Source organism: Pan paniscus, chromosome 20 (genome assembly GCF_029289425.2).
Source record: "Pan paniscus chromosome 20, NHGRI_mPanPan1-v2.0_pri, whole genome shotgun sequence".
Classification (NCBI taxonomy): domain Eukaryota; kingdom Metazoa; phylum Chordata; class Mammalia; order Primates; family Hominidae; genus Pan; species Pan paniscus.
The window spans coordinates 63,008,661-63,025,621 of record NC_073269.2 but is presented as its reverse complement, the minus strand read 5'-3'; the positions used below and the strand labels follow the sequence as shown (position 1 = coordinate 63,025,621).

Below are 16,961 nucleotides of genomic sequence, written 5' to 3'. Positions count from 1 at the left end.
GAACTCGAGCAGATATGTGTCCACCCGTGTTCATAGCAGCATTCACGACAGCAAGAAGTAGAAGCAACCCAAAGGTCCATCAAAGTATGAATGAATAAACACAATATCCTCTATCAATACCATGGGATATTATTCATCCTTATGAAGGAAGGAAATCCTGCCACATGCTACAGTCTGTATGAACCCTGAGACATTATGCTCAGTGAAACAAGCCAGGCACAAAAGAAGACGTACCCTATGACTCCAATAAGAAGTGTCTCTAATGCTGTCCAGCTAATAGAGCAGAAAGTAGAAAGTGGGCCGGGCGCAGTGGCTCATGCCTGTAATCCCAGCACTTTGGGAGGCCGAAGCGGGTGGATCTCCTGAGGTCAGGAGTTTGAGACCAGCCTGGCCAACATGGTGAAATCCTGTCTCTACTAAAAAAAATACAAAGATTAGTCAGGCATGGTGGTGGGAGCCTTAATCCCAGCTACGCGGGAGGTTGAGGCAGAGAATCACTTGAACCCAGGAGGCGGAGGTTGCAGTGAGCAGAGATCGTGTCACTGCACTCCAGCCTAGGCGACAGAGCCAGACTCCATCTCGAAAGAAAGAAAGAAAGAAAGAAAGAAAGAAAGAAAGAAAGAAAGAAAGAAAGAAAGAAAGAAGAAAGAAAGAAAGGAGGGAGGGAGGGAGGGAGGGAGGGAGGAAGGAAGGAAGGAAGGAAGGGAGAGAGAGAGAAAGAAAGAAGAAAGAAAGTGGATGTTAGGGACAGGTGTGAGGGAGAAGTAGGGAGATGTTTGTGGGTACAGAGTTTCAGTTTTTCAAGATGAAAAGAATATTGGAGATGAACAACGGAGATCATAGTAAAACAATGTGAATGCACCTAATATGGGAACTGTACAATTAAATATGGTTAAAATGTTAAATATTAAGTTATATATATGTTGCAATGTCATAGACATTGCTTCAAATGAAAAGAAACACACAATAATGTACTTTTTAAAGGGGTATGTTGTATAGGCTGGGACATTTTTTTGTTTGTTTAAAATGAGTTTTTCCCAAATTACACTGGCTGTGCCTATGTACAGGGTGGGCTGTGGGAAGTGGGATAGATGAGTGGGATGCCTGAAAACAATCCCTCAGCTCTGCATGGACACAGCTGCGGAGAGCAGGCTGGGTTTCACATTTTGCCCCTTGCCTTGGACAGGACCCTAAGTGCAGGGTACAACATAAACAGCCATCCCCAGCAGCCCTGGCTGTGAGCGAGGTCCTAGGAGTGTCTGCATTTTACAAAGGAGGACAGTGGGCTCACAGAGGGGAGGTCTCCAGGCTGTCTGGTCCCAAGCCCACAACCCCATCACCTGCTCCCATCCTGCCTCTGAGCATCCAAGCGGCTGGGTGCTGGTACCTCCCAGAGGAGAGATTTCAGGGCTGCTGCCTTGCTGTAGCCTTGAGATTAGGTGTTTGGGTTTAGGGAGGGTCCCAATAAGGTAAATATGGGGCAAGTAAATGACCTGAGACTCAAGAGTCATCTCCCAATTCCCCTTCAATCACACACACACACACACACATACACACACACGTAGTATGAGAAAATGCCTCTGGGTTTTGAAGGACTCTCACAAAATGGAATTTAGGAATTCTTGCAGGAAGCAATTCCCTGCATCACAAAGTTTCACACAAAACAATTAAAGAGAACAGGAGGGCCAGGCGCAGTGACTCACACCTGTAATCCCAGCACTTTGGGAGGCTGAGGCGGGCACATCGCTTGAGGTCAGGAATTCAAGACTAGCCTGGCCAACATGGTGAAACCCTATCTCTACTAAAAATACAAAAAAATTAGCTAGTGTGGTGGTGGCCGCCTGTAATATCAGCTCCTTGGGAGGCTGAGGCAGGAGAATTGTTCGAACTCAGGAGGCGGAGGTTGCGAGCCGAGATCGCGCCATTGCACTCCAGCCTGGGCGACAGAGCAAGACTCCCTCCATCTCAAAACAAAATAAAAAAAGAGTAGGAAATGACTGTCACTAAAACAAAAATAGCTTGTGACATTCACAAGAGGAGGGGGCACACCAAGCCAAGAGGGGCCGCAGGGGAAGCCCCAGTGTCCGTCAAGAGGCAGAAGCTCATGGGCGAGCATGTGGGCAAAGAGCCTTCCTTATGGTTTCTGAAGGAAAAAACAAGGGAGACAAAACGAGCAGGCTGAGGATTGACTACCTGGAATAATTTCAGTGGCTCTGGGCAGAGCCCATGGCTGTCCATGGTTATGGCCCTGGGTGACAGGGCAGGTCACAGTGGCCCTGAGTGTGACAGCTCCATAGAAGCTGGTTGGGGTGTGGGCTCTGGATTCATTTCCACGTGAAAGGCTCCCTCTCAAGGAAACTGACTGCTGTCTTTCGGAATAGGCAAGACCTGGCAAGATCATCCCTGTGGAGTCAGCAAGGTCCCAGATGTCGTGGATCAGAATTACAGAAAATGACAGACAGGGTTGGTGCATAGATCCTCACGAAACCCTTACTCTTTGTGATCTTAGTCCTCTGTGGGTGTGAACTGTCATCCTCACCAATATTACTTCCCGCTAATTTACAGGTGAATGTTATGTGTATTGTAATCTGTGGTTCCCAACCAGGGGTATTTTGCCCATAGGAGACATTTGGCAAGTTTGGATAAACATTTGGGGTCACAACTGAAGAGAACTATTGACATCCCCTGGGTAGCAGGCAGGGATGCTGACAAATGCCCTAGAAAATCAGGACGGCCTCCTCCATCCTGCATAAAAGAACGTTCCAGCCCAAATTTTCTATGATGCTGAGGTGGAAGAACACTAACACAGGTGATCCTCCCACCACTTTTCACTATCTCCACATTGATTTCCTCTCTCCCAAATTTCCTGTCCAAACTTCCTTAACCTTCCACTTCCCATCAACCTTGTCATTACCAATAAACAATGATAGACTGATTAAGAAAATGTGGCACATATACACCATGGAATACTATGCAGCCATAAAAAATGATGAGTTCATGTCCTTTGTAGGCACATGGATGAAGCTGGAAACCATCATTCTCAGCAAACTATCGCAAGGACAAAAAACCAAACACCGCATGTTCTCACTCATAGGTGGAATTGAACAATGAGAACACATGGACACAGGAAGGGGAACATCACACACTGGGGACTGTTGTGGAGTGGGGGGAGGGGGAGGGATAGCATTAGGAGATATACTTAATGCAAAATGTCGAGTTAATGGGTGCAGCACACCAACATGGCACATGTATACATATGTAACAAACCTTCACATTGTGCACATGTACCTAAAACTTAAAGTATAATAATAATAAAAAAGAATCAAGTTGACCCATAATAAACTTAGACTTTTAAAACAAAACAAACAAACAAACAAACAAAAAGAGTATCACACCATCCCCTCCGTTCAAGCATCCCATCTGGAGCATCACCTCCTGCCTTCCAGGGGACCCCTCCTTCCCATCTGATGCCAACATCCATTCATCTCTTGGGGACCAACACTCCATTCATACAACCATCTTCCACTGATCTTGACCTTACCTCTAGGTCACCTTTCATGGTCAATCAGTAGAATCAGTACTTTATGCACACAATTGAATCTCTTTTTATATTCTGCTTCATGTGGTTCCCTTGGAAAGCTCCATCCCCACGGAGCTCTGACACTACCTTCTCCATCCCTCAGTCCTCCAGCTGCAGGTGGCTGGGGAGGAACAGCCTTGCCCTCATCCTGCCTGCTCTCACCCTAACTTCACGGTGGCCCCTCTCCAAGGACGCTGAGCACTGCCTGGAAACAAGACCAGCCCCTCTGTTCACTCTCCCTGCCAGGAATACCCACTGATCTCCTGCTTTTCTATGCTCAGACCTCCAACTCTCCTTTGCCCGTTGACATTTTATTCCTCATTCCTTCACATACGCCACACCAGGAAGTGAACATTTTGAATGATGATTAACAGGAAATCAGGTATAGTTTTATTTTTGTTCTTCTGGCCTTTTCCATCTCCAGTAACAATCTCCTGGCACCAGAAGAATCTCAAAACAGGAGTTTCTTATTTCTACCATTGTTCATTGAGTTTATATTCCACTGTAAGTACAGGCAGAAACAGGGAGAAATAAAAGTCAGCCTCATGATGAGTGGAATGCAGGAGGTGCTTGAAGGGCTTTTGGGGACAGCAGTCAGGGACCGCTTCCATGAGAGGTGACCTCTGATCAGAGCCCTGTGTGAAGACAGGAAGAATCTTGTGAAGACCAGGGTGGCAGTGGGAACAGCACGTGCAAAGGTCCTGGGGGTGGCTCATTCAAGGCCCACACAGAGGCTCATGTCACCTCTATTTCTCTCCTAGAGAGAAATAATTCACCTCCATTTCTCTCCTAGAGAGAAATAATTCACCTCCATTTCTCTCCTAGAGAGAAATAATTCACCTCCATTTCTCTCCTAGAGAGAAATAATTCACCTCCATTTCTCTCCTAGAGAGAAATAATTCACCTCCATTTCTCTCCTAGAGAGAAATAATTCACCTCCATTTCTCTCCTAGAGAGAAATAATTCACCTCCATTTCTCTCCTAGAGAGAAATAATTCACCTCCATTTCTCTCCTAGAGAGAAATAATTCACCTCCATTTCTCTCCTAGAGAGAAATAATTCACCTCCATTTCTCTCCTAGAGAGAAATAATTCACCTCCATTTCTCTCCTAGAGAGAAATAATTCACCTCCATTTCTCTCCTAGAGAGAAATAATTCACCTCCATTTCTCTCCTAGAGAGAAATAATTCACCTCCATTTCTCTCCTAGAGAGAAATAATTCACCTCCATTTCTCTCCTAGAATTTCCTTCTATCTGAATATGCTCTTCTTCCTCTCTTTCACTTTCTCATCCTTTCTCTCATATTACAACCTCCCTATATTTTTTCTTTCTCTTATATTTTTCTATTTCTTCTTATCTATTCTTCAATATAGTCTTATTTCTTCAGGGTCTCCTGATAGCACAATTACTTAGCAGTCAACACATTTTATGTACAGGCATTGCTACAGACAATTGGAGAAACAAGAATATGAACAAGGCCGGGCGCGGTGACTCACGCCTGTAATCCCAGCACTTTGGGAGGCTGAGGCAGGTGGATCACTAGAGGACAGGTGTTCAAGACCAGCCTGGCTAACATGGTGAAACCCCGTCTCTACTAAAAATACAAAGATTAGCTGGGCATGGTGGTGCGTGCCTATAATCTCAGCTACTCAGGAGGCTGAGGCAGGAGAATCACTTGAACCCGGGAGGTGGAGGTTGCAGTTAACCGAAATTGTGCCACTGCACTCCAGCTTGGGTGACAGAGTGAGACTCTGTCTCAAAAAATAAAAAGAATATGAACATGTATAGTCAGGTTAGTACTTTCAGAATACCAAGAGACTGTGAGAAATTTTGAATGCAGGAATCACATATGCATTATTTCTGTTTTTTTTCCTCTGCCTCCACCCCGCCCCCACACTTTCCCTAACACAGCATTTGCTAAGTGACTGTTGAGTGATGGAATAAACGTAAAACCAGACTTTATGTGGGATTGTGGACATGCCATGAACTCATTTGTGGCCTTCCTTTTTCACTAAACAATAAAGCTTGTCCTCACTTTATTCCACGAATGTATGTGGAGATCACCTTTGCACAAGTCAGCTAGAATCAGCTGCCTCCCTTTCCTGTGAATGAGTTGATAGTCTCAAGTGTGACCTTCAGGACCACGGACAGATCTCAGCCAATGGTGGGGCTGTACTGATTAATCAAGGGCTTCACCAGAAAAATATTCACCTGCTTCTTGGATGCAAAGCACTAGTGATACAGGTTGTCAAGACACAGTACAAACTCTCAAGAAGTTTATGGCCTGATAGGGAAAACAGCAAACAGCCAGTTACAGCACCAGAAGTTATGGAAATCAAGAGATGTGACACCTACTCCAACAGTTGTAAGGAGTGAATTATTTAAAGACTTGATGATAGACTGGCTGGGGAAAATTTTACAAAGAAACTGACTATTGGTTTTCATCCTTTTTTGTTCATAATCATTAAATTAAAACTGTTTTCATATTTATTGTGAAAACACAAAAAAACAAATCCCAGCAATGATTTTTTAAGCACCTAGAATGTATTTTGTCAAGTTCTTACCAACCTCATCCAGTATTTCCAGGTGCAAGAAGCAAGGCTCAGAAAGGGCACGTGTCTGGCTCATAATCATCCATGTAATGAATGTTGGGGCCGTGGTTGGTAAACCCAGGTATATGCAATCTACCATCTCTTTTGACAACTCTAAAAGTTTTTATATTAGAAGATATCTTTTGAAGTCCAGGTAACAGGAGCCCAAGCATGCTTCCCATAGACATTCCATCACTGGGTCTATTATGGGAGGCAGGCTGGCAAATGGGGAAAAGTCATACAGGCTGGATTACATTCCCCATGAGAATTCGGGGCCCAGGAACACTACTGAAAAGCATTGTCGCAATTTGACATCATGTATCAGAACCACAAATGGTGTATTTCCTTCTATTCAGTGAAACTGTATCTAGAAATTTATTCTAGGAGAGTAATCCTCAAACCTTCTATTTTAGAACACTCATGCTCTTTTTGGAAATAGAAATAAATGAATTCATATTCTTAGTAGGAGAGTTTAACGTAATTCCCTCAGTAACTGAAAAACGAAATAGACAAGAAACAAGAATTTTTAAACATTGTGAATTTTTAAACAAGAATATTTAAACATCGTGATTACAAACCTGGCCCAACTGGTGTACATAAAACACTGCACCCAATAACTAGAAGAGACAATCATATAAAGTACCCATGAATTAACCAAATACAGAACACAAAGCAATTCTCAATAAATTTCAAAGAACTGAATCGGAGTATGGTTTCTGATCATGGTATAAATTAACTACAAACAAAAACAAAAAGAAAACTCAAAAACATCCATATATTAGAAAATTAAGCAATATATTTCTAAATAATGCATCAGTCAAAAAATAAAAATTTTAAAAATCTGGACTGCAAAATAATGAAAACATTATTTATCAAAACTTATGATACTTACATAAAGCTGTGCTTAGATAGAAATGTACAGCCTTAAATACGTATAATAGAAAACAAGAAAAGCTGAAAATTGATTATCTAATCATCCATTTCAAAAAGGTGAAAAATAAACAAAATTGAGTCTAAAGAAAGAAGAAGGAAGGAAGGTCAGACGCAGTAGCTCACACCTGTAATCCCAGCACTTTGGGAGGCTGAGGTGGGTGGATCAGTTGAGCTCAGAAGTTCGAGACCAGCATGGGCAACATAGTGAGACCCCATCTCTACAAAAAGGGCATGGTGGCATGCACCTGTAGTCCCAGCTACTCAGGAGACTGAGGTGGAAGGATCGCTTGAGCCCAGGAGGCAGAGGCTGCAGTGAGCCGAGATTGCACCACTGCATTCTAGCCTGAGTAACAGAGCGAGACCCTGTCTCAGAAAAAGGAAAGAAAGAGGAAGAATGGAAGGAAATAATAAAGTTAAAAATAGAAATCAGTGAAACAGAAAGTAAGCGTGAGATACGACTTATCAACAACCAAAAGTTGATTTTTCATATTTAATTACAAGGCTGACTTGTTGCTCTAGCAGTCTTTTATGTTTTGTAACTATTTAGAATGCCAAATATGCTGCTTTCTTGGTTCAGAACATGAGTAATATGGGTTTAATCACCTTTATAATTTCTATAGTTAATGATAAATTGTCCTAAATTTAAAACATGCATACTGGCTAAGAAAACAATTATACACCTCAAATAATTTCGACTTTCTTTTTTTTTCTTTTTCTTTCTTTTTTTTTTTTTTTTTTTTTTTTAACAGAGTCTCACTCTGTCACCCAGGCTGGAGTGCTGTGGTGCAATCTCGGCTCACTGCAACCTCTGCCTTCTGGGTTCAAGCGATTATTCTGCCTCAGCCTCCCAAGTAGCTGGAGCTACAGGTGTGCACCACCACGCCTGGCTAATTTTTGTATTTTTAGTAGAGATGGGGTTTCACCATGTTGGCCAGGCTGGTCACGATCTCCTGACCTTGTTGTCCGCCCACCTCGAAAGTGCTGGGATTACAGGCATGAGCCACCGCGCCTGGCCGACTGTTTTCTTCTATGAAAATATTTTTAGCATGCTGTTTTGGCTTTTGTTTGTTTGTTTTTGAGACAGGGTCTCACTCTTGTCATTAAGGCTGGAATGCAGTGGTGTGATCATGACTCCCTGCAGTCTTGACCTCCTGGGCTAATGGGATCCTCCCATCTCAGCTTCCTGAGTGGGAGCTGGAATCACAGATCCTTGCCACCACGCACAGTGAACTTTTAAAACTTTTGTAGGGATCTAGTCTCGCTATATTGCTCAGGCTGGTCTCAAACTCCTGAGCTCAAGTGATCCTCCCACCTCAGCCTCCCAAAGTGCTGGGATTACAGGCATACACCACCAGGCCTAGCCTTTGCTTTTTAAGTGCCAGCAGTGTCAGGTTGCCACTAGATCTTGCTTAAGACTGATGGGAAATAGGGAACCCTTTTATTGTTGCCATAGCAATGACCCCAAACATAACAGAAAAGTTGGTTACATTATCTATTTCAAATTTTAGTCATTGTATTCTCAATTTCCTTTTTCTTTTTGAGACAGAGTTTCACTCTTCTTGCCCAGGCTGGAGTGCAGTGGCGCAATCTGCACTGCAACCTCTGCCTCCTGGGTTCAAGTGATTCTCCAGCCTCAGCCTCCCGAGTAGCTGGGATTACAGGCACCCGCCGCCACACCTGGATAATTTTTGTATTTTTAGTAGAGGCGGTGTTTCACCATGTTGGCCAGGCTGGTCTTGAGCTCCTGACTTCAGGTGATCCACTAGCCTTAGCCTTCCGCAGTGCTGGGATTACAGGTGTGAGCCACCATGCCCGGGTATATACCCAGTAATGGGATTGCTGGGTCAAACGGTAGTTCTGTTCGAAGTTCTTTGAGAAATCTCTAAACTGCTCTCCACAGTGACTGAACTAATTGACATTCCTGCCAACAGTGTGTAAGTGTTTCCATTTCTCCACAGCATCACCAGCGATTACTGTTTTTTGACTTTTTATTAATAGCCATTCTTATTCGTGTGAGATGATGTCTCATTGTGGTTTTGACTTGCATTACTCTGATGATTAGCGATTATAAGCATTTTTTCATATATTTGTTGGCTGCTTATATATCATCTTTTCAGAAGCGTCTGTTCATATCTTTTGCCAATTTTTAATGGGGTTATTTGGTTTTTCCTTGTTTGGTTGTTTAAGTTCCTTACAGATTTTTTTGACATTAGACCTTTTTCAGATGCAGTTTGTGAATATTTTCTCCCATTCTGTAGGTTGCCTGTTTACTCTGTTGAAAGTTTTTTTCTTGCGCAGAAGCTCTTTAGTTTAATTAGGTCCCACTTGTCAATTTTTGTTTTTGTTGCAATAGCTTTTGAGAATTTAGTCATAAATTATTTCCCAAGGCCCAAGTTCAGAATGGTGTTTTCTAGATTTTCTTCTAGGATTTGTATAGCTTGAGGTGTTACGTTTAAATCTTTATTCCACCTTGAGTTAATTTTTGTATATGGTGAAATGTAGGGGTCCAGTTTTATTCTTCTGCATATGGCTAGCCAGTGATCCCAGCACAATTTATTGAATAGAGAGTCCTTTTGGATTGCTTTTTTTGGTCAACTTTGTCAAAGATTAGATGGCTGTAGGTGAGTAGCTTTATTTCTGGGTTCTCTGTTCTGTTTCATTGGTCTACGTGTGTTTTTGTACCAGTACCCTGCTGTTTTGGCGACTGTAGTCTTACAGTTTGAAGTTGGGTAATGTGATACCTCCAACTTTGTTCTTGCTGCTTCAGATTGTTTTTTCCAATTATGTGAAGAATTACATTGGTCATTTGATAGGAATAACGTTGAATCTGTAGTTTACTTTGTGTGGTATAGCCATTTTAATGATATTGATTCTTCCAATCCTTGCGCATGGAATGATTTTCCCTCCATTTGTGTCATCGACAGAATCCCAATACTCTTAAATATTATTGAGAAATCTCCGAAGAATGTTTCTTTCTACAGTTTATATCTCCTATATTAGTCATGTTATAAATAAAAGCAGAGAAATTGTTCAATTTTAAACTTAAAAACAGCAACAAATCTATTATATGTTAAAAGAACCCACATTTTATGAACAACATTAATATTTTTCAAATAAAATCTTAGTAAAGGTAAAGGTGGTATTGTTTTACATTTTTGCAAATCCCTTTAATTTCCTCCTAAATAGAAGAGAGATAGATTTCCTCAATCTACTCATAAAATTATATCATGCAGAGAAAATGAGAAGGAAAAAAGCCAAATAAAATATTAATGTTCTGGTTGGGCATAGTGGCTCACACCTCTAATCCCAGCACTTTGGGAGGCCAAGGAGGGCAGATCACTTGAGCTCAGGAGTTCGAGACCAGCCTGGGCAATGTAGCAAGACCTCTACTAAAAATAAAAAATACTAAAAATTAAAAAATTAAAAACCAGGTGGGCATGGAGGTGTGTGCCTATAGTCCCAGCTACTTAGGAAGCTGAAGTGGGAGCATCACTTGAGCCTAGGAGATCGCGGTTGCAGTAAGCTGTGACGGCACCACTGCATTCCTGCCTGGGCAACAGAGTAAGACCTTGTCTCAAAAAAATCAATAAAATAAAATAAAATTAATGTTTTTAGAAAAATAGTTTGAAGTTGTGGAACCCTTACAAAGATCTTGATTTACTACATTTGGAAATTACTGGCCTAAGAGATACACAAATAATGAACAAGAAATTACAAATGGAGACCATCAGAGTGTACAAATGAGAGGTTATTGATTCAAGAAACTGTGAAATATCCACATCACTTTTTAAATTCTGTGCAGCTGCATTTGGCTGGGGCAGAACAGCCCTTCCCCCACTGCCAGTTGTCACTCAGTTTCCATGGTGACTCATGTCCAAAGACACTGAGCGTTGCTTGGCAACCAGACCAGCTCCTCCATTCTCTCCCCCTGCAATGAAGACCTACTGCCTTCCTACTCTTCTATCCTCATACCTGCAATTGTCTGCAGAGGAACCCTGGATACATTAAAATTGAGGGAAGAAAGCAACATTCCGCATCCGATGCCACAGAAACTACCAGCTCCAATGGTTCTCAGATTCTGCATTTGGTCTCTCTACATTTCCTGGGCTGACACAATGTCTCTGTGAAGCTGAGGTGTCAGTGCTTGCTGTGAAGAAAAGCAATCCCCCAGTGAAAATCAGTGAGAATGAGGAGTGAGGGAGGCATGGCCCCGTCTGATTCGAAAGTTCGAGAAATTGCACGGTGCCCAGTAGACACACATATCCCATTATTCAATAATCGTCATTATTGAAAAATCGAAAAAATAGATTTTGAGAGAAAGAAGGAACCACCACACATTATTAACATGGCTATTATCCATAAAACAGAATATAACCTATGGAAAAATAAGAAGGCTTCCGCCCTGTTGTTGGGAATGTGACGTGGTGCAGGGGCTTTGGAAGTGAGATGGTTTCCGTTAAATTCATAATAAAGTTACCAGATGATCCACCTGTGTCCTCATCTGGGTATATACCCCCAAAAATTGAAAACAGTGTTTTAAACAGATATTTGTACTCTCGTGTTTATAGCAGCTTTATTCATAATAGTCAAAAGTAGAGAAACTGAAGTGTCCATCAAGGGAGGATTGGATAATGGGTAAGCAAACTGTGGTTTTTCACTTCGGGAGGCTGAGGGGGGTGGATCACCTGAGGTCAGGAGTTCGAGACCAGCCTGGCCAACACGGTGAAACCCCGTCTCTACTAAAAATACAAAAATTAGCCGGGCATGATGGCGGGCGCCTGTAATCCCAGCTACTCGGGAGGCTGAGGCAGGAGAATCGTTTGAACCCGGGAGGCGGAGGCTGCAGTGAGCCGAGTTCGTGCCACTGAGCGATCTCGAGGTTGCAGTGAGCTGAGAATGTGCCACTGAATGATCATGCCACACCGAGGTCGTGCCTGGGCGACAAGAGCAGGACTCTGTCAAAAAAAAAAACTGTGGTTTTTGCATGCGATGGAATATTACTGAGACTTACAAAGAAATAAAACCCTGGCACATGCTACAACACGGAAGAACTTTAGGGCACGATGCCAAGGGGAATAAGCCAGTCCCAAAGCGACAACTCTCTATGATTCCACTTCCATAAGGTACCCAAACTAGTCTAATTTATAAAGACAGAAAGTACAATGGCGGTTCCCAGGGGCGAAGAGAGAAGGAACGGAGAGTTAGTGTTTCATGAGTACAGAATCCCGGTTTTGCAATATGAAAACTACTCTGGGTATGGAAGGTGGTGATGTTTGTGAATAATGTGAACGCAATTAATGACACTGAATTACACACTTAAAAATGATTAAAATATAAATATTGAATTATGTAATAATTTAACCCATTTTTATTTAAAATTTTAAAACAAACTTGAAAGTCTTTGCTTATGAATTAATATTAGCAAAATATGGAGTATATGGTAAATTTTATATCCTGTGTAGTTTGCCAGATTTTTAACTAGGAATGCCTATTTACTTTCGAATGCTTCCACAGTGCCATCTAGCTGTGGCAAATGGGCTTGATAGCATTTGATAAAATCATACGCATTGCCTCAAATGAGAAGAAAGAGAAAAAAATGAGACCCTAAAAATTGCTGTGTCACTTTCTTGTTTGTTCTTTGAAAAGAATTTGTGCCCCAAATTTTATTAATGAGCACATGGCCGCGGAAGGCTGTAGGACTTTGGATTGATCTGCAATGGTGTAACCTCCTGATGGGCTGGTTCTTCCTGCTCACTGCACAGAAAAAAGCAATTCACCGAGACACCAGCCACGGTGGCTCATGCCTGTAATCCTAGCGCTTTGGGAGGCTGAGGCAGGCGGATCACCTGAGGTCAGGAGTTTGAGAGCAGGTGACCAATGTGGTGAAACGCCATCTCTACTAAAAATACAAACTTAGCCAGGCATGGTGGTGGGTGCCTCTAATCCCATCTACTCAAGAGGCTGAGGCAGGAGAATCGCTTGAACCCAGGAGGCGGAGGTTGCAGTCAGCCGAAATCGCACCATTGCACTTCAGCCTCGGCGACAAAGCAAGACTCCATCTCAAAAACAAAAATGAAAACGAAAAAACAAAACAAACAAGCAAAAAACAATTCACTGAGGCCAGGACACTGCAACAGAGTTTATTGATATGAGGCTGGCCACGCAGCGTGGGAGACAGTTATTACTCAAATCAATCTTCTTGAAAATTCAAAGGTTAGGGTTTTTCAAGGCTAGTTTGGTGGGCCAGGGACTCCACTTCTGGGTGGGGCTAAAGGACCAGTTGGTGGGTTGACAGATTCGAATGGAGCCATTGGCCATCGGAAATGCAAACACCTGAAAAGACATTTCAAAAGGCCAATCTTAGGTTCTACAAGAGCGATGTTATCTGCAGAGGTAATTGTGGAAGTGGCAAATCTTGTGACCTCCAGACTCCTGGTTACCATTTAAGTCTACACCTGAGCAGAATTCAGGCTCCTCATCCTCCTAACCTGGTGGCCTTTCTTTAGCTTTACAAAGGCAGTTTCAGTTTTTGGGGGGAAGGGCTACTATCACTTAAATTATGAATTAAAACATCTCCCCAGATTAACTTGGCCTAAACTCAGCACTGATCTAGGCACTTTGGAGGTTAAAGGCAAGATGGGGATCGGTTAGATCAGATCTCTTTCACTGTCATAATTTTTGCTGTTGTAATTTTTGCAAAGACAGTTTCAGTGGTATGGCTCTGGTGAGATTCTTCAGCTCTGGCGTGGGCATAACTGTAGAGAGAGTGCAGGCTGGATTTCAAATTCTGGTCAGCTCTATGGACAGGAATCTAACTGCAGGGGAAAATACACACAACCATCCCCAGCAGCCTTGGCTGTGAGCAAGTTCCTAGGAGTGTCCATATTTTACAGAAAGCACTGGGCTCAGAGATGGAAGGTCTCCAGGCTGCCTGTTCCTGAGCCCACACCCCCATCACCTGCTCCTCCAGCCTGTCTCGGGACATCCAAGGAGAGGGGTCTGGCACCTCCTAGAGAAGGTTTCCAGGGCTTCTGTGTTGTTCCACCCTCAGGCTTGGGCTAGCCCTCATGCCCCTAGGAGATAGTTGGCAGTGTCTGAAGGAGTTTTTAGTCATCACAGGAGTGGAGAGCTGCTGAGAATCCAGGAATGCCCCTGAGCAATCCACACTGCCTAGCACAACCCTCCCCGCCACAACAAAGAATATCCTACCAACTTTTCAGTGTTACCCTGGAAGAGAATACATGATACAGATGATCCTCCCAACATGTTTGACCATCAACATATTGACCTCCTCTCCTCCAAGGCTTTCGTTCAATCTCCCTAAGCCACCCGCTCCTACCTGCCTTGTCATTATCAATAACCAAGATCACTCAATCCCCTCATTTCCAGCATCCCATTCCCATCTCCAACATCACATCCTACCTAACAGATGATTTATCAATAACCAAGATCACTCAATCCCCTCATTTCCAGTATCTCATTCCCATCTCCAACATCACATCCTGCCTAACAGATGACTTATCAATAACCAAGATCACTCAATCCCCTCACTTCCAGAATCCCATTCCCATCTCTAACATCACATCCTGCCTAACAGATGACTTATCAATAACCAAGATCACTCATTCCCCTCACTTCCAGCATCCCATTCCCATCTCCAAGATCACATCCTACCTAACAGATGACTTATCAATAACCAAGATCACTCAATCCCCTCATTTCCAGCATCCCATTCCCATCTCCAACATCACATCCTGCCTAACAGATGACTTATCAATAACCAAGATCACTCATTCCCCTCACTTCCAGCATCCCATTCCCATCTCTAACATCACATCCTGCCTAACAGATGACTTATCAATAACCAAGATCACTCAATCCCCTCATTTCCAGCATCCCATTCCCATCTCCAACATCACATCCTGCCTAACAGATGATTTATCAATAACCAAGATCGCTCATTCCCCTCATTTCCAGCATCCCATTCCCATCTCTAACATCACATCCTGCCTAACAGATGACTTATCAATAACCAAGATCGCTCATTCCCCTCATTTCCAGCATCCCATTCCCATCTCTAACATCACATCCTGCCTAACAGATGACTTATCAATAACCAAGATCACTCATTCCCCTCACTTCCAGCATCCCATTCCCATCTCCAAGATCACATCCTACCTAACAGATGACTTATCAATAACCAAGATCACTCAATCCCCTCATTTCCAGCATCCCATTCCCATCTCCAACATCACATCCTGCCTAACAGATGACTTATCAATAACCAAGATCACTCATTCCCCTCACTTCCAGCATCCCATTCCCATCTCTAACATCACATCCTGCCTAACAGATGACTTATCAATAACCAAGATCACTCAATCCCCTCATTTCCAGCATCCCATTCCCATCTCCAACATCACATCCTGCCTAACAGATGATTTATCAATAACCAAGATCGCTCATTCCCCTCATTTCCAGCATCCCATTCCCATCTCTAACATCACATCCTGCCTAACAGATGACTTATCAATAACCAAGATCGCTCATTCCCCTCATTTCCAGCATCCCATTCCCATCTCTAACATCACATCCTGCCTAACAGATGACTTATCAATAACCAAGATCGCTCATTCCCCTCATTTCCAGCATCCCATTCCCATCTCTAACATCACATCCTGCCTAACAGATGACTTATCAATAACCAAGATCACTCATTCCCCTCATTTCCAGCATCCCATTCCCATCTCCAACATCACATCCTACCTAACAGATGACTTATCAATAACCAAGATCACTCATTCCCCTCATTTCCAGCATCCCATTCCCATCTCCAACATCACATCCTACCTAACAGATGACTTATCCTCCTCTCCTGATACCAAATTCTTTTATCCTTTAAGGACCAATGCTCCATTGATTCCACCATTTTTATCAAGTCTTCACTCCCACATCCAAGTCACCTTCTAGGGTCAATCTGTGAAATGGATTCTTTCCGCACACACTCCACTCTCATAGTCTGTTTCATGTGATTCTCTTGGAAAACCCCATCCCTGTTGGGCTCTGACTCCCCTTGCCCTCCCCCTTACTCCTCACTCCTGGTGGCTAGAAAGGAACAGCTGCTACCCCATTGCTGTTCTCACCCTCACTTCATGGTGACTCACCTCCAAGGATTCTGAGCACAGCCTGGAAGCAGGACCAGCTCCTCTATGCACACCACTACTTCAATGCATGACCACTGCATAATGGCTTTTTTTTTTTTGACAGAGTTTTTCACTCTTGTCACCCAGGCTGGAGTACAATGGCACCATCTCGGCTCACTGCAGCCTCCACCTTCCAGGTTCAAGGGATTCTCCTGCCTCAGCCTCCAGAGTAGCTGGGATTACAGGTGCGCGCCACCACGCCTGGCTAATTTTTTTGTATTTTTAGTGGAGGCAGGGTTTCACCGTGTTGGCCAGGCTGGTCTCGAACTTCTGACTTCAAGTGATCTGCCTGCCTCAGCCTCCCAAAGTGCTGAGATTACAGGCGTGAGCCACTGCCCCCGGCAGACTTTTCTGATCTTAAGACTTCAACTCTTTCATTCCCATTGCCACCTTATTCCTATTTCCCAAACAAAAGTAACAAGATTAAGATAATATTTTTAATGATGTCCAAAAGGAAATGAGATACAGTTCTTACTTTTGCCCTTTGAAACTCTTCTATCTCCAGTAACAAACCTAAAACCTGAGATACTTGCAACTTTCGGTATATTTTTCTACCACACTCTGAGCTTACATTCCAGGCAAGGAAGAGCACAAGCAGTAAGCAAGGAAAAGAAGCATCAGTTTAGGTGCAGTGGCTCATGCCTGTAATCCCCA

At 43.1% G+C, this 16,961-nt stretch overlaps 1 protein-coding gene across 8 annotated transcripts in view; it reads right to left on the bottom strand.

Moving 5' to 3' along the window:
* ZNF71 (zinc finger protein 71) overlaps positions 1-16,961 on the bottom strand; it is a 204,484-nt gene that overhangs the window by 60,806 nt on the left and 126,717 nt on the right. Inside the window, exon 5 of one of the 8 annotated variants that reach the window (XR_010110943.1) lies at positions 6,016-12,059. The exons of the other annotated variants lie outside the window; for them this stretch is intronic. The gene's annotated coding sequence lies outside the window, so the exon portion shown is untranslated. Of the gene's footprint in view, positions 1-6,015; positions 12,060-16,961 lie in introns of those variants that run through there. 8 annotated transcript variants of the gene reach the window in all.